The sequence below is a fragment of the Mesoplodon bidens genome (assembly GCF_964165515.1).
Source record: "Mesoplodon bidens genome assembly, chromosome: 15".
In the NCBI taxonomy this organism is placed as follows: Eukaryota; Metazoa; Chordata; class Mammalia; order Artiodactyla; family Ziphiidae; genus Mesoplodon; species Mesoplodon bidens.
Genome location: NC_138171.1, coordinates 76,686,034 through 76,711,422, shown reverse-complemented (window position 1 = coordinate 76,711,422; position 25,389 = coordinate 76,686,034). Strand labels below are relative to the sequence as shown.

General features: G+C 40.8%; 1 protein-coding gene across 1 annotated transcript in view; it reads right to left on the bottom strand.

The window, feature by feature from the left end:
- Positions 1 to 22,403, bottom strand: part of SLX4IP (SLX4 interacting protein) — a 190,725-nt gene extending 168,322 nt beyond the window's left edge. The window contains 1 exon segment of the mRNA XM_081255852.1: positions 22,250 to 22,403. The gene's annotated coding sequence lies outside the window, so the exon portion shown is untranslated.
- Positions 22,404 to 25,389: the final 2,986 nt, after the last annotated feature.

Sequence of the window (25,389 nt, the reverse complement as noted above, 5' to 3'; positions counted from 1 at the left end):
ATAGACATTTCTCCAAAGAAGACATACAAATGGCTAATAAGCACATAAAGAGATGCTCAAAATTACTAGTCATCAAGGAAATACAAATCAAAACCACAATGATATACCACTTTACACCCACTAGGATGGCAAAATACAAAAGACAAACAATAACACGTGTTGACAAAGATATAGATAGATGAGAACTCTCACGCATGGTTGGTGAGAATATAAAATGTTGCAGCCACTTCGGAAAACAGTTTGGCAGCTCTTCAAAAAGGTAAACACAGAGTTGCCATATGATTTAGCATTTCCACTCCTAGGTATGTACCCAAGGAAAATAAAAACATATGTTCACACAAACATTTATACAGGAATCTTCATAGCAGCATTATACATAATAACCAAAAAAAGTGGAGACAACCCAAATGTCCATCAAATGATGAATGGGTAAACAAAATGTGATATTTGAGATTTTTCTTGTTTCCTGAGGTAAGCTTGTGTCACTATGTACTTAACAAAATGTGATATATACACACAGTGGAATACTATCTGGCAATAAAAAGGAATCAAGTTCTTATACTCCCTTTTACTGAGCTCCGCCAGGCAACTGCCCTCTCCCACCTTGCAGAGCCTAGAGAACAATGTTCTGGAGAGGGTAAAACAGAGGATCTCTGGTCTGGAAAACACCAGGCACAGCATAAAGTGGGGGGTATCCTACTGAAAAGAGAGAAATTAAGGGGCAGCCCACACGCCCCTTGCGATGGTTAATTTTATGTGTTGACTTGTCTGGGCTAAGGGATGCCCAGATAACTAGTAAACATTATTTCAGGTGTGTGTGTGAGGATGCTTCTAGAAGAGATTAGCATTTGAATTCGTGAACTGAGTAAAGCAGATGGCCCTCCCCAATGTGGGTGAGCAACATTCAATCCACTGAGGGCCCAAAGAGAACAAAAAGGGAGAGGAAGGGTGAATCCAAGATCTCTCTGATTTGGGACATCCATCTTCTTTCCTGCCCTTGGACACTGGCACTCTTGGACTTGGACTGAATCACACCACTGGTTTTTCTGGGTCTCCAGCTTGCAAACAGTATATTATGGGACTTCAAGGCCTCCAAAATCTCATGAGCCAACTCTTTTCATAAATACACATATACATATACATATACGTGTGTGTGTGTTTGTATCTTCTATCGTTTCTGTTTCTCTGGAGAAGCTTGACTAACACACCCCTCTATCCTGCTTTAGTCTCCAAATAGGAAACTGAAACCTCCTCATTCAGGGAACTGGATCTAAAAGTACTGACATCAGGGGTTCCCCAAGCAAACAGTCAAGACAGATGGCTCTAAAGTGAAGGCCACACCCACAAGCTCCACATCTGTGGCAGAACTAACTCCCATCTCTTTAGTGTCCCACTCTCAAATACACTTAAGCAACCAGGAATCACCTAGCATGTAAGGAGAGACTCTATCATGAAAGGAAACAAAACAAACAGAAAAAAACTACTTGGCTGAAACCTAGACTATGCAAGGAGAAATAAATATTTTTAAAGAAACAATCACTAGTATCAGTGGGATAGGAGATACTACATCTATAAGGCAATACATAATTTTTTTTAAAAAGGAACTTGTAGAAAACAACAAATTAAAGCTATGATAGCTGAAATTAAAAAACTTAATAGAAGGCCCAGAGGATGATATTGAGTAAGTCATCCAGAAACTTCAGCAAAAATAAAGAGGATGAAAAATAAGAGAGAATAAATTAAAAATTAAAGGATCAGTACAGGAGAACCAACATGTAAAAATCAGGATAGAAGCAGACCCATATAAGGGTGTATATCACAGTAACATTTCAGGCACTGATGACAAAAAGAATCTTGAAAAATCTGTGGGAGGGTGAGTTTGGGGAAGTGGGTGGTGGTAAGAGAATATTTGGCTCCAAACTACCTAAAACAACTCTGGAATCTAAAAGGCAATGGAAAAATAGCCTAAAAAAACTGAAGAAAATCGTTTTCAAACCCCAAATGCATTTAAACACGAGGCGGGGGTAAAAGCATTTTTAGGCATGCAAGGTCTTAAAAAATGTACGTCCTGTGCATTCTTTCTCAAGAAGCTACTAAAGATGTGCTGCACCAAAAGGAGGAAATTGACCCAAAAAAAAAGGGAAGATACAGGAAAAAGGAAGGCTGAGATAGGCAAAAGGCAGAGGAAACCCCAGGATCTGGTGAAAGCAGATCCCTGCATGAGACTCATGGGCTAGACAAGCAGAGAACCATCAGTGCAGGACAGAGCCGGTTGTGAGGCTCCAGGAGAGGCCTCTTCAGGAAGTGTCTGCATGCATGCAGATGAATTTTAGACAACCAGTGCAGAATATGAGATTGAATTAGGACAGCTGCACGGAAGGCTAAGCAACTGAATAATACGAGGCAATTACTGATTCCAGGATAAACAAAAATTATGCAGAAAATAAAAAGTAAAGAGTATTTCATAGACAGCTCAGCATTTATAGTCATGATCACAAACACTAAATATTGACCTAAACAATATTGTGTTTTCAACAATATTAAGAGGATAGGAAATGTGTGTGTATGTACGTAGTAGGGACACAGGGGTTAAAGGGAGCTCCCTTTAATGCTAATTGAATGTTTTAGAAGCAAAGCCTAAAACCAATAATAACAACAACAACAACCTACACAACCACAACTAGTAAAAGAGCAGAAATATAGCAAGAAATTTAGTGATAAGGACCCAATTCTTTTTTTTTATTGTAGTTGATTTACAAAGTTGTGTTAATTTCTGCGGGACAGCAAAGTGATTCAGTTATACATATATATACATTCTTTTTCATATCCTTTTCCATTATGGTTTATCACAGGGTATTGAACATAGTTCCCTGTGCTATACAGTAGGCCCTTCTTATTTATCCATTCTATATGTAATAGTTTGCATATGCTAACCCCAGATTCCCCCTCCATCCCTTCCCCCCCTCTCCCCTCCCCTTGGCAACCACAAGTCTGTTCTCCATTGATAAGGACCCAATTCTCAAGTGCTAAACTCTGCTCCAACCTGAAGAGCAAGCTGGAGAGAGCTGCTGTGGAGGAAGGAATAGGGTGGGAAGGATGCCGTAACTCACAAGCCTCGTGCGTGGAACTACCTGCCGTTTAGATCACGCGTACGGATGTACGGATACTTTTAGAGCAGCACGGTCCAACAGAAATACAATGCAAAGCACAGATGTAATTTTAAAATTTCTAGTAGCTGCATCTAATAAAAAGGTAAACAGAAACAGGTGAAATTAATTTTACTAATATGTCTTATTTAACCCAATAAATCCATCATGTTACCATTTCAGCATGCAATCAATATAAAAATATTCACACTCTTGGTGTTTTACCTAAGTTTTCAAGTCAGGTATGTATTTTATGTTTCTAGCACCTCAACTTGGACTGGCCACGTGCCAAGTGCTCAACAGTCACTTGCAGTTAGTGGCAACTGTAATGGACAGTGCAGTTTAAGGGGTTTTGGTTTTATTATAAGAAAAGTGCTTATTATACAAACAGCTCATGCATCTCAATATCAAAAAAACAAACAACCCAAACAAAAAATGGGCAGAAGACCTAAATAGACATTTCTCCAAAGAAGACATACAGATGGCCAACAGGCACATGAAAAGATGCTCAACATCGCTAATTACTAGAGAAATGCAAATCAAAACTTCAATGAGGTACCACCTCACACCAGTCAGAATGGCCATCATTAAAAAGTCTACAAATAACAAATGCTGGAGAGGGTGTGAAAAGAAGGGAACCCTCCTACACTGCTGGTGGGAATGTAAATCAGTGCAGCCACTATGGAAAACAGTATGGAGGTTCCTCAAAAATTTTAAAATAGAACTACCATATGATCCAGCAATCCCACTTCTGGGTATATATCTGGACTATAATTCAAAAAGATACATGCACCTCTATGTTCACAGCAGCATTATTTACTATAGCCAAGACATGGAAGCAACCTAAATGTCCACTGACAGATGAATGAATAAAGAAGATGTGGTATATATATATATTATATATATATATATATATATAATATATATATATATATCACTTATATATGGAATCTAAAATATGACACAAATGAACTTATCTACAAAACAGAAGCAGACTCACAGACATAGAGAACAGACCTGTGGTTGCCAAGCAGGAGAGAGAGTGGAGGAGGGATGGACTGGGAGTTTGGGATTAGCAGATGCAAATTGGTATACACAGAATGGAGAAACAACAAGATCCTGCTGTATAGCACAGAGAACTATATTAAAAATCCTGTAATAAACCATAATGGAAAAGAAAAAAAAGAAAAGCACTTATTTCTGAACCCCAGATACCTTATTTATAAAACAGGAACAGTAATACCTAACTCAAAATTATTGAAAGAACTAAGCATGTGAAAACCTTCAGTATCATCATTTATAAAAAGTAGGCCCTGGATGAGTGTTAAGAGTTATTACTACTTAGTCAAAGACGATTTTTTTAAGAAATTTGATAACCTTTGATTCTATTTTTCTAATAGACAAAAATATCTTTATCCAAACCCTAAGTCATTTTAATTTAATTTTAATTTATTCGTCTCTATTCTCTGAACAATGTAATGCACATGATTTATAACACTTTTTAATGATGTTCATCTTAGCAAGCCCATTTAGACAGAGGTGTAAATGGAATAAACAAGTTTCTAGAAAGTCAAGAACGTGTACTTGAAAACAACATTCATAACGGTTGTTCTGAAAACTTTAGCTAGATCTTAAAAATTATATTATTTGAGCCTGATAAACAGTCGGTCCCCTTAAATATATTAAATCAGGCTTGAATAACTCTGCTAAGAATTTAGGGAGTCCCTCTCTGGGGATACTTAGAGGGTACTAAGTGGTTCAGGTAGATAGAAAAACAGGGGAGAGAGTTTTCCAGCAAGTACCCAACCAAAGCTGAAGCATGTGTGATCTAATTATTTTTAATTACACACTGGTCTTCTCATATGTCCTTCCTTTCCCAAAGGACAGGTGGACCACACAGAAGGCTGTGGTGAGGCTTTAAGACCATATCTGCTGTTAGATAGATTATGAGCCATATTACAGTGAAGGTTATATTTTCAACTCACAATAAGGTTCCAGTTGACTCATTTAAAATGCTCATTTTTTTTTCTTTAATCAGTAAAGCAAGAGCAGCTGCATTTCACTTTATTTTGTTTTTATAAATTTATTTATTTTATTTTTGGCTGCATTGGGTCTTCATTGCTGCGCATGGGCTTTCTCTAGTTGCGGCAAGCGGGGGCTACACTTCATTGAGGTGCACGGGCTCTAGGCAGGCGGGCTTCAGTAGTTGTGGCACAGGGGCTCAGTAGTTGTGGCTTGCGGGCTCTAGAGAGTGGGCTCAGTAGTTGTGGCGCACAGGCTTAGTTGCTCCGTGGCATGTGGGATCTTCCTGGACCAGGGCTCGAACCCGTGTCCCCTGCATTGGCAGGTGGATTCTTAACCACTGCAGGGAAGTCCCTGCATTTTGTTTTTAAGGACTGGATTCTTCAAAAAGTGTCATCAAAGCCCAGTCTTAAAAATATGATCTGTAAGAATCTAGAACTAAATAGCATATTTTTAGATGAAATAAAATGGTCTCTAGTGTAAAATAGGCTGCATGAAAAAAGGAACTGTAAAATACATTTTGCATACTTTTAACCCATTTTTAATACCATGTGGCATTCTGCCTCTCAATGTAAAATTTTTTCACTTGTTCCTACAGTGTTTGCAGTCTCAAAAAAGTAACAGTTTTATGACTAAAAGACACCTTACAGACCATCTATTCCCAGGCCTGACATCTATTCCCCTAATGAGAACTTGGGGGACCAGGCCAGGGTCTCACAGCTGAAGGCCAAGGGCTGGAGAAGAGTCGGGTCAGCTCTCTGAGAGCAAACCAGCACCATCTGTCCCCTGCTAAGGTCAAACGCTAACTGGGCTGTCAAGGTAGGTGTGCCCTCCCTCCCAGAGCCCCTGGCCAAGTCACAAGTTCCTAACATAGGGCATGACTTCAAATAAAGCTACATGAGTGGTGGGTCTCTCCTGCTAATCAAAGAAAGAAAGAGGAAAAGACAGAGACAGAAAGGCTGGGCGGGGGGAGGAAGGAAGAGGGAGGGAGGGGCTCCACAGCTAAGGTAAATGGTTGGAATTCATTTAATTTGCCATTATGCTATGTGACATGGCACACTTCTTCATAAATAAAAAATAAAGCCTACCAAGATAAAGCCCATAACACATCTGGACAGCAGTTGCATAGACCTTGAGCCTGAATACTTGCTAAAGTCATATTAGATAAAGAAGGCATACTTCCTTGGCTTCATTACAGCACTGGGCACAGGTGCTGGAAATGAACTACATGACGAACTGAAATCTGAAATGATCCAAACCAATTTGCTAATTTCCAAATATGGTAAAAGCACACTTACCCATCCTGGAAGGAGCAAGTTATCAAAGGTGACCAGCCCTCCGAGCACTGCTTAACAATAGAAGGTGCTCAAGAAAGTCTGCTGGATGAAGAAATATTCCAGATAACAGGAACTGAGACTATTTTATTTTGGCTGTTTTTAGGGAAATTTTCCAAAAAATATACTGAATCTTTCCCAACTTTCATAAAAAATACTACATAATGAATATTCCTTTGATATTCCAGATGAAAATTATCACCTGTCGTCACAATGGGCGATATATATGTTAATGCCCTGCGGAGCTGTGCCTACACAGAGCTGCTCAGGGTGGAGCCAGGGAGGCCTCTGCCTGTTTGCCACGGCTTTCCATGAGCTGTTAGAGGGCCTGCCTCCCAAGGCTCCCTTTCCCCTCTGGGTTCTTCAACTTAATCCAGTGACCCCAGAAACCTCAGGGACCAGTTTGTCAGGGTGGTGGGATATTTTCCAAGTCTCTCCACGGACTTGCGTGGACTTTGGTGTGAAGGCTTCGAGCCCTCTGTCTTCGGTAATAAAACGGCTATTACCTTTACTTCAGGATTACGTTTTCTACAGAAGACCATGCCTTCTGGACTTGAGCCTCAGCATTTAATTCTTTCTGCCTCAGCAGGACAATGCTGTTGTTGGACAGGCTGACCTCTACGGTCTCCTCCATTTCTAAACCTCTGTGATCCAAAATCCAACAGCTGTTCCAGGAACAAATAATGCCAACGTACAAATGATTCCAGAGAAGAGCGTGAGAGGGAGCCCCCTCCCACCACACAACTCATTTTATGAAGCCCTGAGAGCGAAACCAGACCAGGGAAGATTAAGAAAGGGAAATCACAGCCAATTCTCTACCTGAACAGAGAAGCGAGAATCCTAAACAAACAGAGGCAATCTGAAGCAAGCAATATACAAAAAATACTCCAGAACCAAGTGAGGTTTCTCTGAAGAGTGCAAGGTTGGTTTAATACTAGAAAAATGACCATACTTAAAAACTGAAGTAGAATAAAAGCACATGATCATTTTCATGAAAATAGAAAAAAATAAAGGAAAACGTTAGAAATCTAAGAATAGAAATTTCTTAACGTGAAAAAAGCGTCTACAAAAAAATGTAGCAAATGTGCTTACTGATGAATCTTAAAAGCAATTTCTTTGAAACAAACAGAAAATGTAGATTTCTGAAAATAACATTTAAACTAGCATTCCACAAATATAAAATACCTAGGAATGAACTCAGTAAGGCATGTGCCAGACCCTGCCACATTGATCTTCAAACTTAATGCAATCCCAGTCACAATCTTGAACAGGGAATCTGAGGAAGTGCAAAAAGGACTAAGATACATGAGAGAGAGAGAGAAAAAAAAGACAGGAAAACAAAGGAGGGAGTTTGTATTACCAGTTCTAGCAAAACTACCACCATGCTATAGTAAATCAAATAATGTGCTGGCAAAGGGGTAAACAAACAGGCCGAAGAAACAGACTTCACAGACCAGAAACAAACCCACAGGTTCATGCAAATGAATGATGGGAGAAGCACTGCAGATCAGTGGGAAATAAAGAGACTATTCATTCAACAAATTGTGGTCCAACAACTGTTTATCCATTTGGGAAAAAATAAAACTGGACTGATACTTCACACAACACCGAAAAATCAATTACAGCTGAGCTAAAAACTCAAATGTATAAAGCAACCATACTCCAGTAAAAATTAATTAAAAAAATAAAATAAATAAAATTTATACTTGAAATAAAATTAGAATCTTTTAGAAAATGTTTTCATGAACTCAGAGGAAGGAAGGAGTTCTTAAACTAGACACAAAAATTACAATACATAAAGAAAACGAACCGTAGATTTGACCATATTAATATTAAAACTTCTCTACAGACTGGAACAAAATATTTGCGATCCACACATCCAGTAAATGTTGTATAAACTAGAACATATAAAGAACTCTCAAAACTCAACGGTAAAATATAAAACAATCCAGCAGAAAGGTGGGCAAAAAACGTGAACAGGTATCTCACCAAAGAGGAGAAACAGATAGTAAATAAGCAGGTGAAAAGATATTCAAATCATTTCATACCGTATGCAAATGTCAAACAATTATGAAACTAACCTGAAACTAACATAACATTGTACACCAACTATATTTCAATTAAAATAAGACATTCAATATCATTAGCCAACAGGGAAATACAAAATAAACCTCAATGACACATCACTACATACTTACCAGAATGGCTAAAAAAAATAGGGATAATACCAAATGTTGGTGGGGATGCAGAGGACATGCTCTGCAGCAAGAGAAGCCACCACAATGAGAAGCCCACGCACCGCAACAAAGAGTAGCCCCTGCTCACCGCAACTAGAGAAAGCTCGCGTGCAGCAACAAAGACCCAACACAGCCATAAATAAATAAATAAATAAATAAATAAATAAAATTTTTAAAAAACACATCACAAAGAAATGGGGGTGGGTTATGCGGTAGAGTCACAAACTAGAAGATATTTGCAAGAGGTATGACAAACAAAGGATGAGTAGTCAAAATAAAACAATCCAATAGAAAAATGGGCAAAGGAGGTGCCCAGAGCTAGGCTCCCCTGTCTCCCAGCCAAGTCTCCACAGGTCTGGCAAGGCGGTGGGGGTGGAGGTGGGAGTCTCCTGATCCCTTGTATTACCTCTGCCTTGACAACCACCCTGGGGAGGTGAGGGCCATGTCCTTCACTATCCTTTTATAAAACCTGAGACAGCTAAAGTCTAAATACAGAAAGACCATTTGCCAGGGAATCTGGGGACAGCACACACTGCTCTCTTCTCTCAGTGCCTGTCGTCTGGGACAGCACAGATGACAGTCACAGATGGTCCTGTCTGCCTCTCACAGGAAGAAAAAATCATGATTTGCTGATGCCAGAAGTCCCAGATCCCAAAGAGCTGGTTATCCTGAAGGTCCCCGGCAACCAGAGCCTCTTCAAGTACCTCCTGTCTCCATCCTTGCAGCTCTCCATCCCCCGAATGATCACTAGAGGTATCTGAGCAGGTGTGCCCTCTTCAAAGCTCTTCACCAAGGTCTCCCACAGCACCATACCTGCCCACACCTCCACCTCTCAGCTCAGGCACCTTCACAGCTTCAAGGCCTCCACATGGCCAACGCCAGCACGAGCCCTTGAACATGCAGTGTTCTTACACCTCCTATCCTCTCACACCTAAGTCTGGTCCTAAGCCTCTCTCTCTCCTCAGTCTGACCATAAGCTTCCTGAGGACAGGATCCATTCTCATTCTCTCTGATACCTGGAGCACGGCACAGGTATCCATCAAGTCTGCTAACCTGAGTCTGTTGATGTTACTTAAATCAGTGGCTACGGACCGTGTTATTATTTTTTTAGATTTATACCTATTAATCTAATGCATCTTTACTGTCTCCAAATCCCAAATTCCACATTAAGCCCTCTAAAAAGGAGGTCAAAGCACTCTGGTCCTATTTCAATACATAAATAACACTTAAGTTACACATACCATGCAGCCAAAGTTGAGAGACCTTATATGCATATAAACGTAAAGAGAAGATGGAAGCGTTTTACATTGAATATAATAGGCAACAGACACATGGTTGAAGGCCATAAATGTGAGGTTTTCAGTGCTTTTTGTTTTTGTCTTTAAAATACTGACATCTTAACATTCATTTGAATGGAAAAGATATTATTAGCCTCTGTATTAATTAAGTTTTACCCTGGAAACATCTTCAGGTTTTTCTGGACTTGTTTTCTGATCATTAAAAGATAGACATGCCCACACACATTTAGAAAGCAAACACGCACCTTAAAAAATTACTTTCCTAGGCTCTTAGAGTTACTTTCAAGAGGGAACAGCAAGCTCAGTGCCTAGGGTTTAAAGCATAAATGTTAAAAAGCCTTCCTATCAGAGCTGCCAATTTGAGTCTACATTCAGTGGAATTTTTACTTTATACCCTGTTTTTAAGACATTCAGGACAATCTCCAAAAAGAGCAAGTTTCCAAATATCTAAAAGCATATAATTTACATAAGCATACTGAGAAGCTGAAGTATGTAAGTCTTACAAATAACATCTCATCCTATATCCTGCATTCTTGAGTCTACTTTTTCTGACCTGAAAACAGGCATTCTTTCACAAAGAGGAGACGTTGATAGCGTCTGACCCCACCAAAAATAAGTGTGCATGTGTGTCTTTACTGGAGAGGGAAAGATCCTAAAATCCTTAAGAAAATTAATTTTGGGAGGGAATGGAAGTAGATTAAACAATATCACATGATTGTCCTGTCATTTAAATACAAAGCAGAGATAAACTCTAATAAAGAAAGTCAGTGACCTTCTAGATTATTCTGTGGGAAAATCCAAGGCACTCTGAAATTCACATTTGTCTTCCTTCTAGCATTGCTGGTCTGTGTCACAAGCCAAAGCAACTACTCCAGATTAAAAAGATCAGAAATTAACTTTAGGCTTCTAATCTTCAGATTTCAATTTTTATCAAGAAAATTATTATACTTCCTTCTATCGTCTTAAAAAACTTTCATTACCTATGGCAGCAGAAACAACAAAGGCCCTAGAACTTCTGAAGGAAAAACTGTAATTCAAGAATGAGAAATCATTTCATAACCTGCTGCCCCTACTCCTCCAATCTAATTTTATCACACACATGCAAAAGGACAGTATCAAGGAAGGAATCACAAACTTTAACAAAATACCAAGGAAAAATGACAAATGAGCAAAGATCTTGCTGGCAACAACTTAGATAAAACTTGAAAAGGTAACTGCAGTGAAAAAAAAAAAAAAGAATCAGCTTTTCCTATTATTCATATGGTAACTTTGAATGCCAAAATGGGCTCAAAAACAAAACAAAACAAAAAAAACAAACAGGGAAATGCCAACAATAAAAGGAGGGCAATACAAGTGACCAAAAAAATTAGGTGCTTTTTTTTTCTTTTCCTTTTCTTTAAATGTAAGTCAAATATTGAAATCTCCCACCAAGATTAAGTCCACAGAACAGTCCTACCTTTTAGTCACTCTATATCCTTAACCTGGTCAGCTGGCCCAAGATCTGGGCCTCCCATTCCTGCTAGGCCCACAGAAAATCCCCACCTGGCCCTGTGTGGGATGCTTCGCTAATAAACAACATCTAATTTTTATTTAATACTTTGTCAGAAACGGACATAGGCACTGACTCATGAGGCAGTCATGGTCTCAGGTTCTAGTAAAACAGACATGCATTCAAAGCCTACCTTTTCATGTGACTTCAGACAGCGTACTCAGCACCTCTAAATGACAGGTTTCCTTATGTATGAAATGGACTAATCACTAATCATCAGAGAAACGAAAATCAAAACCACAGTGAGATGTCATCTCACACTTGTCAGAATGGCCATCAACAAAAAGACAACACATTAAGTGTCGGTGAGGATGTGGAGAAGAGGGAGCCCTCGTGCACTGTAGATGGAAATGTAAACTGGTGCAGCCATTGTGGAAAACAGTATGGAGGTTCCTCAAAAAATTAAAAGTACAACTATCATATGATCCAGCAATTCCACTTCTGGGTATTTATCTGAAGAAAAGGAAAACACTAACTTGAAAAGGTATCTGCATCTCCATGTTCACTGCAGCATTAATTACAATAACGAAGACAGGGAAATATCCTAAGTGTCCATGATAGATGAATGGGTAAAGAAAATGTGGTGTGTGTACACACACACACAAACACACAATGGAATATTATTCAGTAATGAAAAAAGAAGGAAACCCTGCCATTTGCGACAACATGAATGGGCATTAAGACAGAGAAAGACAAGACTTCCGGGGAAGATGGCAGAAGAGTAAGACGCGGAGATCACCTTCCTCCCCACAGATACACCAGAAAATCATCTACACGTGGAACAACTCCTACAGAACACCTACTGAACGCTGGCAGAAGACCTCAGACCTCCCAAAAGGCAAGAACTCCCCATGTACCTGGGTAGGGCAAAGCGGAGAGATTCCCGCACAGAGGACTGGTGCCAACCGGGACTCACCAGCCCAAGAGGCTTGTCTGCTCACCCGCAGGGGCGGGCGGCGCTGGGAGCTGAGGCTCGGGCTTCAGTCGGAGCGCAGGGAGAGGACTGAGGCTGGCAGTGTGAACACAGCCGGAAGGGGCTAATGCACCACAGCTAGCCGGGAGAGAGTCCGGGAAAAAGTTTGGACCTGTCGAAGAGGCAAGAGACTTTTTCTTCCCTCTTTGTTTCCTGGTGCGCGAGGAGAGGGGATTAAGAGCGCCGCTTGGAGGAGCTCCAGAGACAGGCGCGAGCCGCGGCTGAAAGCGCGGACCCCAGAGACGGGTGTAGGACGCTGGGGCTGCTGCCGCCGCCGTGAGGCCTGTGTGCGAGCGCAGGTCACTGTCCACGCCCCCCTTCCGGGGAGCCTGTGCAGCCCGTCACTGAGGGGGTCGCGGGATTCAGGGATGGCTTCCCTGGGAGAACGCACGGCGCGCCTCGGGCTGGTGCAACATCACGCCGGCCTCTGCCGCTGCAGGCTCCACCCGCACTTCGTGCCCCTCCCTACCCCCCGGCCTGAGTGAGCCAGGAGTCCCCGAAGTGGCTGCTCCTTTAACCCTGTCCTGTCTGAACGAAGAACAGACGCCCTCTGGCGACCTACATGGAGAGGTGGGGCCAAATCCAAAGCTGAGACCCAGGAGCTGTGAGAACAAAGAAGAGAAAGGGAAATCTCTCCCAGCAGCCTCAGAAGCAGCGGATTAAAGCTCCACAATCAACTTGATGTACCCTGCATCTGTGGAATACATGAATAGACAATGAATCATCCCAAATTGAGGAGCCAGGAGGCAGTGCTGTGCCTCTGAGGTGGGAGAGCCAACTTCAGGACACTGGTCCACAAGAGACCTCCCAGCTCCACATAATATCAAACGGCGAAAATCTTCCAGAGATCTCCATCTCAACAGCAGCACCCAGCTTCACTCAATGACCAGCAAGCTACAGTGCTGGACACCCTATGCCAAACAACTAGCAAGATAGGAACACAACGCCACCCATTAGCAGAGAGGTGGCCTAAAATCATAAGAAGTCCACAGACACCCCAAAATACACCACCAGACATGGACCTGTCCACCAGAAAGACAAGATCCAGCCTCATACACCAGAACACAGGCACTAGTCCCCTCCACCAGGAAGCTTACACAACCCACTGAACCAACCTTAGCCACTGGGGACAGACACCAAAAACAACGGGAACTACGAACCTGCAGCCTGCAAAAAGGAGACCCCAAACACAGTAACATAAGCAAAATGAGAAGACACAAAAACACACAGCAGGAGAAGGAGCAAGATAAAAACCCACCAGACCTAACAAATGAAGAGGAAATAGGCATTCTACCTGAAAAAGAATTCAGAATAATGATAGTAAAGATGATCCAAGATTCTATTTCCAAGATCCAAAATCTTGGAAATAGAAAAGACAAAATGCAAGAAACAGTTAACAAGGACCTAGAAGAACTAAAGATGAATCAAGCATTGATTAAAAACACAATAAATGAAATGAAAAATACTCTTGATGGGATCAATAGCAGAATAACTGAGGCAGAAGAACGGATAAGTGAGGTGGAAGATAAAAGAGTGGAAATAACTGATGCAGAGCAAAATAAAGAAAAAAGAATGAAAAGAACAGAGGACAGTCTCAGAGACCTCTGGGACAACATTAAATGCACCAACATTCGAATTATAGGGGTTCCAGAAGAAGAAGAGAAAAAGAAAGGGACTGAGAAAATATTTGAAGAGATTATAGTTGAAAACTTCCCTAGTATGGGAAAGGAAATAGTTAATCAAGTCCAGGAGGCACAGAGAGTCCCATACAGAATAAATCCAAGGAGAAATACGCCAAGACACATATTAATCAAACTGTCAAAAATTAAATACAAAGAAATCATATTAAAAGCAGCAAGGCAAAAACAACAAATAACACACAAGGGAATCCCCATCAGGTTAACAGCTGATCTATCAGCAGAAACTTTACAAGCCAGAAGAGAGTGGCAGGACATAATTAAAGTGATGAAGGAGAAAAACCTGCAACCAAGAATGCTCTACCCAGCAAGGATCTCATTCAGATTTGATGGGGAAATTAAAACCTTTACAGACAAGCAAAAGCTGAGAGAGTTCAGCACCACCAAACCAGCTTTACAACAAATGCTAAAGGAACTTCTCTAGGCAAGAAACACAACAGAAGGAAAATACCTACAATAACAAACCCAAAACAATTAAGGAAATGGGAATAGGAACATACATATCGATAATTACCTTAAATGTAAATGGACTAAATGCTCCCACCAAAAGACACAGATTGGCTGAATGGATACAAAAACAAGACCCATATATATGCTGTCTACAAGAGACCCACTTCAGACCTAGAGACACATACAGATTGAAAGTAAGGGGATGGAAAAAGATATTCCATGCAAATGGATATCAAAAGAAAGCTGGAGTAGCAATTCTTATATCAGACAAAATAGACTTTAAAATAAAGACTATTAGAAGAGACAAAGAAGGACACTACATAATGATAAAGGGATCGATCCAAGAAGAAGATATAACAATTGTAAATATTTATGCACCCAACATAGGAGCACCTCAATACATAAGGCAAATACTAACAGCCATAAAAGGGGAAATCGACAGTAACACACTCATAGTAGGGGACTTCAACACCCCACTTTCACCAATGGACAGATCATCCAAAATGAAAATAAATAAGGAAACACAAGCTTTAAATGATACATTAAACAAGATGGACTTAATTGATATTTATAGGACATTCCATCCAAAAACAACAGAATACACATTTTTCTCAAGTGTTCATGGAACATTCTCCAGGATAGATCATATCTTGGGTCACAAATCAAGCCTTGGTAAATTTAAGAAAATTGAAATTGTATCAAGTATCTTTTCCAACCACAATGCTATGAGACTAGACATCAATTACAGGAAAAGATCTGTAACAAATACAAATACATGGAGGCTAAACAATACACTACTCAATAACGAAGTGATCACTGAAGAAATCAAAGAGGAAATAAAAAAATACCTAGAAACAAATGACAAGGGAGACATGACGACCCAAAACCTATGGGACGCAGCAAAAGCAGTTCTAAGGGGGAAATTTATAGCAATACAATCCCACCTTAAGAAACAGGAAACATCACGAGTAAACAACCTGACCCTGCACCTAAAGCAATTAGAGAAAGAAGAACAAAAAAACCCCAAAGTTAGCAGAAGGAAAGAAATCATAAAGATCAGATCAGAAATAAATGAAAAAGAAATGAGGGAAACGATCGCAAAGATCAATAAAACTAAAAGCTGGTTCTTTGAGAAGATAAACAAAATTGATAAACAATTAGACTCATCAAGAAAAAAAGGGAGAAGACTCAAATCAATAGAATTAGAAATGAAAAAGGAGAAGTAACAACTGACACTGCAGAAATACAAAAGATCATGAGAGATTACTACAAGAAACTCTATGCCAATTAAATGGACAACCTGGAAGAAATGGACAAATTCTTAGAAATGCACAACCTGCCAAGACTGAATCAGGAAGAAATAGAAAATATGAATAGACCAATCACAAGCACTGAAATTGAAACTGTGATTTAAAATCTTCCAACAAACAAAAGCCCAGGACCAGATGGCTTCACAGGCGAATTCTATCAAACATTTAGAGAAGAGCTAACACCTATCCTTCTCAAACTCTTCCAAAATATAGCAGAGGGAGGAGCACTCCCAAACTCATTCTACGAGGCCACCATCACCTTGATACCAAAACCAGGCAAGGATGTCACAAAGAAAACTACAGGCCAATATCACTGATGAACATAGATGCAAAAATCCTCAACAAAATACTAGCAAACAGAATCCAACAGCACATTAAAAGGATAATACAGCATGATCGAGTGGGGTTTATTCCAGGAATGCAAGGATTCTTCAATATATGCAAATCAATCAATGTGATACACCATATTAACAAACTGAAGAAGAAAAACCATATGATCATCTCAATAGATGCAGAGAAAGCTTTCAACAAAATTCAACACCCATTTATGATAAAAACCCTTCAGAAAGTAGGCATAGAGGGAACTTTCCTCAACATAATAAAGGCCATATATGACAAACCCACAGCCAACATCATCCTCAATGGTGAAAAACTGAAACCATTTCCACTAAGATCGGGAACAAGACAAGGCTGCCCACTCTCACCACTCTTATTCAACTTAGTTTTGGAAGTTTTAGCCACAGCAATCAGAGAAGAAAAGGAAATAAAAGGAATCCAAATCGGAAAAGAAGAAGTAAAGCTGTCACTGCTTGCAGATGACATGATACTATACATAGAGAATCCTAAAGATGCTACCAGAAAACTACTAGAGCTAATCAATGAATTTGGTAAAGTAGCAGGATACAAAATGAATGCACAGAAATCTCTGACATTCCTGTACCCTAATGATGAAAAATCTGAAAGTGAAATCAAGAAAACACTCCCATTTACCAACAAAAAGAATAAAATATCTAGGAATAAACCTACCTAAGGAGACAAAAGACCTGTATGCAGAAAATTACAAGACACTGATGAAAGAAATTAAAGATGATACAAATAGATGGAGAGATATACCATGCTCCTGGATTGGAAGAATCAATATTGTGAATATGACTCTACTATCCAAAGCAATCTACAGATTCAATGCAATCCCTATCAAACTACCACTGGCATTTTTCACAGAACTAGAACAAAAAATTTCAAAATTTGTTTGGAAAAACAAAAGACCCCGAATAGCCAAAGCAATCTTGAGAACGAAAAACGGAGCTGGAGCAATCAGGCTCCCTGACTTCGGACTATACTACAAAGCTACAGTAATCAAGACAGTGTGGTACTGGCACAAAAACAGAAAGATAGGTCAATGGATCAGGATAGAAAGCCCAGAGATAAACCCACGCACCTATGGTCACCTTATCTTTGATAAAGGAGGCAGGAATGTACAGTGGAGAAAGGACAGCCTCTTCAATAAGTGGTGCTGGGAAAACTGGACAGGGACATGTAAAAGTATGAGATTACATCATTCCCTAACACCATACACAAAAATAAGCTCCAAATGGATTAAAGACCTAAATGTAAGGCCAGAAACTATCAAACTCTTAGAGGAAAACATAGGCAGAATGCTCTATGACATAAATCACAGCAAGATCCTTTTGGACCCACCTCCTAGAGAAATGGAAATAAAAACAAAGATAAACAAATGGGACCTAATGAAACTTAAAAGCTTTTGCACAGCAAAGGAAACCATAAACAGGACCAAAAGACAGCCCTCAGAATGGGAGAAAATATTTGCAAATGAAGCAACTGACAAAGGATTAATCTCCAAAATTTATAAGCAGCTCATGCAGCTCAATAGCAAAAAAAACAAACAACCCAATCCAAAAATGGGCAGAAGACTTAAATAGGCATTTCTCCAAAGAAGATATACAGACTGCCAACAAACACATGAAAGAATGCTCAACATCATTAATCATTAGAGAAATCAAATCAAAACTACAATGAGATATCATCTCACACCAGTCAGAATGGCCATCATCAAGAAATCTAGAAACAATAAACGCTGGAGAGGGTGTGGAGAAAAGGGAACACTCTTGCACTGCTGGTGGGAATGTGAATTGGTACAGCCACTAAGGAGAACAGTGTGGAGGTTCCTTAAAAAACTAAAAATAGAACTACCATATGACCCAGCAATCCCACTACTAGGCATATACCCTGAGAAAACCATAATTCAAAAAGAGACATGTACCAAAATGTTCATTACAGCTCTATTCACAATAGCCCGGAGATGGAAACAACCTAAGTGTCCAGCATCAGATGAATGGATAAAGAAGATGTGGCACATATATACAATGGAATATTACTCAGCCATAAAAAGAAACAAACTGAGCTATTTTTAATGAGGTGGATAGACCTAGAGTCTATCATATAGAGTGAAGTAACTCAGAAAGAGAAAGACAAATACCGTATGCTAACACATATATATGGAATTTAAGAAAAAAAATGTCATGAAGAACCTAGGGGTAAAACAGGAATAAAGACACAGACCTACTTGAGAATGGACTTGAGGATATGGGGAGGGGGAAGGGTAAGCTGTGACAAAGCGAAAGAGAGGCATGGACATATATACATTACCAAACGTAAGGTAGATAGCTAGTGGGAAGCAGCCGCATAGCACAGGGAGATCAGCTCGGTGCTTTGTGACCGCCTGGAGGGGTGGGATAGGGAAGGTGGGAGGGAGGGAGACGCAAGAGGGAAGGGATGTGGGAACAGATGTATATGTATGACTGATTCACTTTGTTATAAAGCAGAAACTAATAAAAAAAATTTTTTAAAAGACAGAGAAAGACAAATACCATATGATCTCACTTATATGTGAAATCTAAAACAAAACAAAACACCAAACTCAAATGCAGAGAACATACTGGTGGTTGTTAGGGGGTAGGGGGTGGTGAAATAGGTGAAGGGAGTCAAAAGGTATAAACTTCCAGTTATGAAATAAATAAGTCCTGGGAATGTAATGTACTGTATGGTGACCACTAATAATAATATACAGTATTGTATACAGATGACCCTTGAACAACATGGGTTTGAACTGTGAGAGTCCACTTCACTTGGATTTTTTTCCCAATAAATACATACTACAGTATTACAGATCCACAGTTGGTTGAATCCAAGGATGTGGAACCTCAGATATGGGAAGGGGAGGGTGCACTGTAAAGTTATATGCAGATTTTCAATGGCAGAAAGGGTCGGTACCCCTAATGCCCAAGTTGTCCAACTATATATACATATATCCAATGATTATGTTGTACATCTGAAACTAATATAATGTTATATATAAATTATATCTCAATAAAAGAGATGCAATCCACTAAAAACTCAATGCATGTGTTCTGCACCTTTAAGAAGCTATTACATGTTTCATTCAGAAAACATGAATTCATAAACTCTACAATGGCAAAGACAAAGTCCCAAACAAACACATTTTACCACTGGCACCTCTTGCTTTCTCTATATGTGGAAGGCTTGGCCACCAAACGATTAAGACTTTTTTTTCCAATGTGAAAATGAGCACCATGAAAATAAAAACCACTCAAATGTCCTTCAGTTGGCGAATGTGCAAACAAATTAGGCTATCCATGCAATGGAATACTACTCAGCAATTACAAAGGAATGAACCACTGACACCTGCAACAACAAAGATGGCTCTCAATTATGACGAGTGAAAGAATCCAGACACTACCCCACCCCCCAAGATAGCACATACTCTAAGATTCCATTTAGATAAAGTCCTAGGAAATGCAAACTTATCTAGAGTGACAGAAAACAGATAGGTGGTTGCCTGGGCATGATGGGTATGTTCATTATCTTGACTGGTGTGCTGCTTTCATGGCTGTATACACGTAAAACACACCAAATTATACACTTTAAACATGTGCAATTTACTGTATGACAACCATACCTTAATAAAGCTGTTTGAAAAAGGGGAAAAGACCATTTAAAAGAAAAACAAACACATCTTCCTGGCTTGGTATATTGTCTTTAAACCACCCTCTTTTCCAAGCAGTTATATGTCCTGAAAAGTCATGAAACTACAATACCTTTCCCCTTAAGTGATCTGCATGCATGAACAAAACCTTAATAATCCAAAGACATAAATATAACAATAGCTAATTAATATTTACATAGCTGTGACTATGTGCCAGGCACTATTTTAAGCACTTTTCTTACATTAACTTATCTGACCCTCATACCAGCACTATTTTAGAGATGAGGAAACTGAGGCACAGAAGGGTTAAGTAATCAGTTCAAGGTCATACAGCTGGTAGCTGGAGGAGCTAGGATTTGAACCCAAAGAGTCTGGCTCTAGAGTTCGTTTCTGTACCCACTGTGCTTACTGGCATATACAATATAAGAAACAGTATAGGAAAATCAGAAGCAATGAATATTGCACTTGCACAATACTTTTCTTCCTTATATTCACTGGATATAAATATCCACTACATTTTGTAGCATACACAAGACTAAATAAAACACAACAGGACCTTCATTCTTCTTTTCCCAATTAATAGATGGAGGAAGGAGAGACAGAAAAGCTGGACAACTTGCTTAGGACACAGAATAAATGGCAAGTTGATTGGTTGGTCAAACCAACTAGGAAGTTGGTTTACCACATTCCCAGTCCAACTCTCTTCACTGTCTTCAAATTCCTAATTATTTTAAGTACATCTGTAAGGGTGAAAAACCGAACATACAGCAACGTGGAAAATGTAAAAGTCATTTACTATTTCTCAAATACCTTACTAGTTCCTGAATTCCATCCACAGGATCACAACCTCTGACTGATACTGGCCTGGAGTCTTTTTTTAAAGCGCCCCACATGATTTTCATGAGCAGCCAAAGTTGAGAAACCCCAAGACATATTAGATTTAGAGTTCTCATTTTAAAAAGACAGATGAAAGCAAGGTGCCAAAACAGCTCTGGTAAACTATGGCCCAAAATTTTCCAAGTTGTTATTGAACTACTGATTACCTGTAGGATTTTGAGTTCAACTTTAAATAAATTAAAAATATGCACGAAGTACATGAGATATTATCACAGCAAAAGTTACATAACAATACACGGGACTGACATTCTCAACTTTTTAGAATGCTAAATTGGCATCTTGACATCAAGCTGATGGATAAAAGCACAGAAAAAACGTGCCATATGTCCACTGCATTTAAAGCATGGAATAAACTGACCATATATTGTTTCAGAAGCACAAGTTGAAAAGAGAGTCTTTGTCTTTAGTCCATGCAGGAATCAGTGGTCTCTGAACTTAAGGTGCACTTCGTAGGGAAGATTCTGACTCAGTGGGCCTGGGGATGGAGTCAGGCTGTGTTCCTAACAAGCTGCCAGGTGATGCGGATGCGGCTGATAGATAGACCACACCTGGAGCAACAAGGCCTTAAGTAACTTGAATATTGGCTGTAAAATTAGCCAGTTGGCCTACAAATATAGTTATGTCTAGGATCCAAGAAATAACTGTCAATACGTTTATTCCTAGTCCGGGGGAAAATAAAAGGAGGAGGGGAATAGAGGAAGGAGCAAGCGAATACTTGTTACTTGTTTGTATAGCATAGCAGGACTAAGAACCATAGAATACTGTTACTTGCCCCGACCCAGTAGCTGTGAAGGTGACAGAATGTAAGCCCCATGAGATAAAGGGGTTTTATTTTAATTTACACAGAATCGTCACGGCCTAGTACACACTAGGTACTCAACAAATGTAGTGAATAAATGAATGAATAAGTATATACAAACACAATCTATATTTATGTCACAACCCAAAAAATGTCTGGGAAGGGGAATCTATCAGTACATATAGGTGTTTAATACAAACACCTGGCCCACTCACTGTATTCCATTTTGTCCCTCCCCCCACCAAAAAAAAATAATAATAATTTTCCAAACCAACACTTCCACTGTCAAGCCCAGGCTTCCCGCACCCTTATGTTTTGTTTTGTTTTGTTTTAAAATTTATTTATTTATTTACCCTTATGTTTAAAACAATGGAGAGAGGTGGAAGCACAGGGAGAAGGATTCAGAAAAGGTTCACTAATCAAAGGAAAAAACCAGAGGGGAAGAGGAGATGGGCAAACAGTTTAGTTCAAGGGAAGGAATATCTTAGGTTGTCAGCATTTCCAAGTTCTTACCTATGATGGTGAGAGGGTTTGGGTTCGGGCTTTTATTTATTTTGTTACGGTCCAGAGTAACTGGTGAAGTAGTACCTGGCTGTGCAGCAGGCTCTCAAGCCAACCTTTCGAAGCTTGGGAATTCGCGTTTCCGGCTTACTTCCCGCTTCCCCAGGCTCCCGGCGCGTAGAGGAACTCTGCCACCGCCCAAACACAAGATGACCTGAGCTGCTTCACTATGGATTTGAAGCCATAACCAGGATTGAAGATGGCGGCGAAATACTAAGCGAGCGGCCCGGGTAGCGCGCGGAATCTGCCCAAAAGAAAAATGGCCGCCGAGCAGGATCTCGCGGCTTTCAACGAGAGCCCAAAACAAAAATGGCGGCAAAGGACGACTATGTAGGGGGCCTAGAACGAAGTGAACATGATTGGTCCATGAAGAATCAGTTACCCACTGTGCTAGACAGCGGAGGTGATGAGGGAAAAATAAAACGCAGTGTTCCGGTAGTACAGAGTGCTTCTTCTTTTTTTAAAAAAAACATCTTTATTGGAGTATAATTGCTTTACAGTGGTGTGTTAGTTTCTGCTTTATAACAAAGTGAATCAGCTATACACCTACATATATCCCCATATCTCCTCCGTCTTGCGTCTCCTTCCCACCCTCCCTATCCCACCCCTCTAGGTGGTCACAAAGCACCAAGCTGATCTCCCTGTGCTATGCGGCTGCTTCCCACTAGCTATCTATTTTACATTTGGTAGTATATATAAGTCCACGCCACTCTCTCACTTCGCCCCAGCTTACCCTTCCCCCTCCCCGTGTCCTCAAGTCCATTCAGAGTGCTTCTTGACCCCGTAAAATTACTAGCACAAGGATGGGAAAAGTCTCCCCCATCTTTGAAGGGGAAGGTTATAGAAAACACAGGTTGGAAAGTAAAGGTGACTTTCACAATGCCGGATAAATTTTAAAATAGCCAGGAACATAATTTCTCCCACAATTCTTTTGAATAGTACAGGGGAATACAATTTTTGTCCTCGAACGAAAAAGCAGGATGGGGACGTAGTGGGCAAATTATCTAATTGGTGAAGGGCACAGAAACAGAGGACTTCTGAACTCCGCGTAGGCCCCCAGACGGCGGACTAAGGGCAGAAGCTGTTAATTGAGCGCCACCAGCTCGCACTGCGCATGACCGCTCTCCAACACGATCCACAGAAATGGTAGCAGTGGAGTCCTTTTCTCCAGGTTTTCCAGGCAGCCATAAAGGAAGGCGGGAAGTTGGCGATGAACAACGGAATCCGGCGCTCTGTGATTGGTCAAATGAGGGAGGCCTGAGAGCCGCCGAGAATGGTTGATCACTTTTTCGTTCAATAAGTGCCTCTCAAGCGCGCGCCAGAAGGAAGATACTGTGCCTTAACAAGTCCATTTGATCTGTTACTTAAGTTTTCCAGTTTCAATAACTTGCTGAGAGTGACCCTGAATAAGCTCCGCCCCCTGTTCTTTCCGGTCCCAGCCACCGCGTTCTTGGCTGAGAACTTCACGAAAACCCGGAGAAGAGGAATCCGAGTGGGACCGGCGCCAACCACAGAGCTGCGCGTGCTCCGTCTCCAAACACGGGGCGCGAGTTGCCAGGACTGACGGCTGCGGCGGCCTGGTGCTCGGCTTCAGGGGCCTGCGGGCGGCGGCTGACGGGGTGGCGCAGCGGCGGGTGCGCAGGTGAGAGTGACGGGATCGCAGGTGAAAAAGCCGGCACTCTACCCGGCCGAAGAGAGGGGTGGGGGGCTTGTGGGCGCCTCCTCCCCGCTCGGAAAGGTCACTGGTGTCACTGAAGGATATTTGGGGGCGGGGAATAGGAGGAGGCTGGGTCCTTAGAAAGCTGAAGATCTACCTTTAAAATAGCTGTTGGCAGTGAATCCTTGCTGCAGGAAGGAATGTAGATGGCGAGGAGGTGTTCCAGTGGTGTAGGTAGAGTTCCAGGTATAGACCCTTCTCCTTCTCCCATCTGCGCGGCCACACCGTAAAGTAGAAGGAAAAGGTGTCCCAGTGAAAGCACCAGTTGCACCCGCGCTGCCAGCTGTGTCTGTCTGGGAGGTGAGAGCCACCCTCTGACGTGGAACTGGATGTCAGAACTCTGTACAGCGTGGTAGTACCAACTCTGAAAGCAGAAGCAGGATTCGGGGCTTTGGACGTTCCGGGGATGGAAATCTTTTTGAGAGAGACCTCCTGAAGTCATATGCATCTTCCTCCCAAATTGGACCATCCACAAATCCTGTTGCTGTTTCAGAGGCTCTCTGTACCTGCAGTTTTTCCTTCATTAACGTCATCAATTTATATTCGTATTTGTCACACTGTGCTGAGTTAGCAGATACAGCAGTGACCAAGACAGACATGGTCCCTGACCACGTGGAGCTTATATTCAATGATGGAAGGGGAAACAATAAACAAGCACATTGATAAATGAACAAGATGTTTCCACATTGTCCTAGATTGGGTTCCCTATGAAGCAGACTCTAAGGAGATTTGTGGGCAGGACATTTATTAGGGAGGACTTTTTGGATCTTACCAAGGAAGAAAGGAAGCAGGATTGGGTGGATAGAAAAAGTTGAGCTGTAGTGTAGTCCCAAGGAGGGTCTCCACCAGTCTCACAGGAACTCTGGTGCTGGGTTGGGCCTTCATAGTTGGCCCAAGTTGGATGAACCGCCAGGCCTTTGTACCACTGCAGTGACCAGTCATTGGATACCCATTGCCCTGGAAGGAGGGCATAACTTCAACTCTCTTCATCCACTCAGTGCTGGGACTGACATCTGTCTCAGCACTACCAGGAGCTTTAGTCAAACAGGAATCTCCAGAAGTGCCTGTTTTTATATATGATTTGTATTGATATTGTACATACAGTAATAATAATCACTACCATGCATTGAATACTTCTCATGTATTAGACACTGGACTAAGCAATAAATACATAGATATATACTTAGGAATCCTCATTATATAGCCCCATGTTACAGACTATGAAATTGAGGCAGGAAAGAAGTAATTTGCCTAAGATCGTAACTTGTGCAGGAGGTTAGAATTTGATTTCCATCGTTACTCAAAGCTTCATCACACTAGGACTCTCTTGTTTAATCACTGGCAACTTTAACTTCATTAGCTGTTATCAGAGAAA